The sequence below is a fragment of the Octopus bimaculoides genome, chromosome 10, assembly GCF_001194135.2.
Source record: "Octopus bimaculoides isolate UCB-OBI-ISO-001 chromosome 10, ASM119413v2, whole genome shotgun sequence".
NCBI lineage: Eukaryota > Metazoa > Mollusca > Cephalopoda > Octopoda > Octopodidae > Octopus > Octopus bimaculoides.
In genome coordinates, this window is record NC_068990.1 from 26206396 (window position 1) to 26209826 (window position 3431).

General features: G+C 35.7%; 1 protein-coding gene across 3 annotated transcripts in view; it reads right to left on the reverse strand.

Moving 5' to 3' along the window:
- Window positions 1–3431, reverse strand: part of LOC106877481 (heparan sulfate glucosamine 3-O-sulfotransferase 5) — a 471645-nt gene that overhangs the window by 318416 nt on the left and 149798 nt on the right. The window contains exon 1 of one of the 3 annotated variants that reach the window (XM_014926397.2): window positions 3184–3310. The exons of the other annotated variants lie outside the window; for them this stretch is intronic. The gene's annotated coding sequence lies outside the window, so the exon portion shown is untranslated. Of the gene's footprint in view, window positions 1–3183; window positions 3311–3431 lie in introns of those variants that run through there. 3 annotated transcript variants of the gene reach the window in all.

Below are 3431 nucleotides of genomic sequence, written 5' to 3' on the forward strand. Positions count from 1 at the left end.
TGTTAGCATGGGTTGGACATATAAATATATATATATATACACACATACATATATATATACATATACATATATACATATACATATATACATACATATAAATATATATACATATATACATACATATATATATATACACACACACACACACACACATATATGTATATATACACATACATATATATATACATATACATATATACATACATATATATATATACATACATATATATACATACACACACACACACACACACATATATATAAACACAGATGTGTTTATAAATACTCGTATACATTTTATACACACACACACACACACACGTATATATATATGTGATGTGTGTTGATGTATCATTTATATCCAGAGCCCAGCAACTACAGATGTAACATGTAAAAAGACATTCCCAGTAGCTCGTTTCTCTGATTTCGGTTAATTGTTGTATGAAAGATGTTTGTAATGTCTGCAGGTGGTAGGTAAGTAAGTTCTAGGCTACAACGAGACCAGGCTTGTGAGCAAATACCCTAACCTACTTAAAATAACTAATTTCTTTTGACTTTCCATCACTGCTGGGTTTCTGGTGGCAAAGCTTCTCAGCATCCATCCACTGACTCCAAAGTGTACATATGCTTTTACACACCAACATGTACACACAGACACACAAGTGAAATGAAACAAGAAAGCCATGGAGTACAGTTTCCATAATTTTATATTATTTATTATATTATTTGGCTTTCTTAATAAATTGTTTACACAAAATATAGTTGAGATTTTGGCATTAAAATGCCCTATTCAAAGCTTGAGAAATCATTACAAACAAATAAACAAGTGAGACATTATTAAGGGACTGTAGACACTTTTAGCTACAAGCTATATAAACAATTAATTACAGATGCATACTGTGCATGCATGCATATATATATATATATATATATATGGGAGAATTTACGAAAAAAACAACAGACGAAGACAGGTGGTGTAAATAAAAAATGGATGTATTAGTATAACGCTCGGGAACAGAGAAAATCTTTAACGTTTCGAGCCTACGCTCTTCAACAGAAAGGAACACAGAAAGAAATAAGGAGAGAAACAAGGAGAAAAAAATATAAATGTAGTGGTCAGCGATCTATCATGGCGAATGCTGGACAGAAGGATCACACAGGAGAGCTAAGAAAAAGGGGAGATAGCAAAGAAGTGGTGAACCCAAGATGAGAAGGTGCATGTGTGTGAGAGAATGCTGGTGATCTTAACGTATGCATGTGTATATGTAGGTGTGAAGGTGTGAAAATGTGGGGAAGGGAATTGGTCAGTGCTAGTGTGTGCGTGGTGGTGTATTTTATGAGAGGCAAACAAAATTGACATTTACAAAACCTAAGTCCCATGCAAAATATTGTATCCACCCTTTTGATATCAGCCCACTTGAAATTATTTCCAGTTCTCTGATACAAACTTCTTGTTTTAAACTGATTTAAATTACAACTTTCATCACAATTTAAAGTTAATTTATGCTCAGGACACCAGTGTAATAACGACAATTATTTTGCGAAATTCTTCTTGATTTTCAAAATAAATCCAAAGACAGTATATTCCAACAGAAATATGGCAACAAAAGAGTCATAGTGATTTAAATCAAAACCTTCCATCAAAGTTCCATGTTAATCTATGTTAATTTATGTTAATTTATGTTACTAAATACAAACTTAATAATGACAAAAAATTTTCACTAAATTCTTCATTATTTTCAAAACAAATTGACACAAATGCAGTAACAAAAGATTAAACATATTAAAAAAAAATTTTTTTCAAGATTAAAATACTGATTTCAAATTCTAGTACAAGGCCAGCAACAGTACACACTTGGTACTTGTTCTATCGATGCCAAATTACTGCAGCAGAATTTGAACTCAGAACGTAAAGACAGATGAAATGCCGCTAAGCATATCACCTGGCGTGCTAACGATTCTCCCAACTCGCTGCCACAATTGAGATTAAAATAATGGTTTCAAACTTTGGCACAAGGCCAGCAATTTCAGGAGAGGGGTAAGCCAATTACATCACCCCTGGTGCTTAACTGGTACTTATTTTATCGACCCCAAATGGATGAAAGGCAAATTCATCATCATCATCATCATCGTTTAACGTCCGCTTTCCATGCTAGCATGGGTTGGACGATTTGACTGAGGACTGGTGAAACCGGATGGCAACACCAGGCTCCAGTCTGATTTGGCAGAGTTTCTACAGCTGGATGCCCTTCCTAACGCCAACCACTCAGAGAGTGTAGTGGGTGCTTTTACGTGTCACCCGCACGAAAACGGCCACGCTCGAAATGGTGTCTTTTATGTGCCACCCGCACAAGCCAGTCCAGGGGCACTGGCAACGATCTCGCTCGAAAATCCTACAGGAGCCAGTCAGGCGGTACTGGCAACGGCCACGCTCAAAATGGTGCATCTCATGTGCCACCCGCACAAGAACCAGTCCAGGGGCACTCAACAGATATTTGTCCTCATCTTGTTTGTTGTTAACACAACGTTTCAGCTGAACTACTCTCAAGCCTTCTTCAGGTGTCTTGGGGAAATTTTGAACCTGGGTTCTCATTCCTAAGGTAATTTTTGATGTTATTACTGTTATTATTATTCAGGTCACTGCCTGGAATTGAACTCAGAATCTTGCGGTTAGTAGCCTGCGCTTTTAACCACTACGCCATATGCCCATGGCATAGTGGTTAAGAGCACAGGCTACTATCTCCAACATTCTGAGTTCGATTCCAGGCAGTGACCTGAATAATAATAATTATAATTATAATAACAACATTGAAAAATACCTTAGGAATGAGAACTCAGGTTTGAAATTTACCCAAGACACCTGAAGAAGGCTGGAGGGTATATCAGCCGAAATGTGTTAACAACAAACAAGATGAAGACAAATATCTATCAAATGTAAATAATGTACATAATTCCTCATCTCTTAAATATAGAACTGTATGAAAGGCAAAGTCAACCATGATGGAATATAAACACAGAACGTAAAGATAGATGCAATGCCACTAAGCATTTCACTTAATGTGCTAACCATTCTGCTAGTTTGTCTTTTTTATCAAGATATTGATAGGACATTGTGTTTATCACTAAGCTGAAACATGAACAAATGACATACCAAGATTCAATAGAATTTCATTAAGTGCTTACCTTCGTTAGTAATCTCCACAAAAATTTAACACCGAGGGCATTAGTCCATGCAAAGGTCTAAAATGTCACAGACTGGTTGGAACAGTCTAAGAAAATACGGACAATAAATGACTGTGCTAAATTAAGATGTGCTTAATTAAAATAATTTCTGACTTGTTTCTGTAAAACAAGTAACGAGTGGCATCTGTAAAACTGCATTCGGTAAAAGAGGCTGTTGAACTATAAATAGTTCTTAACCATTGATATAA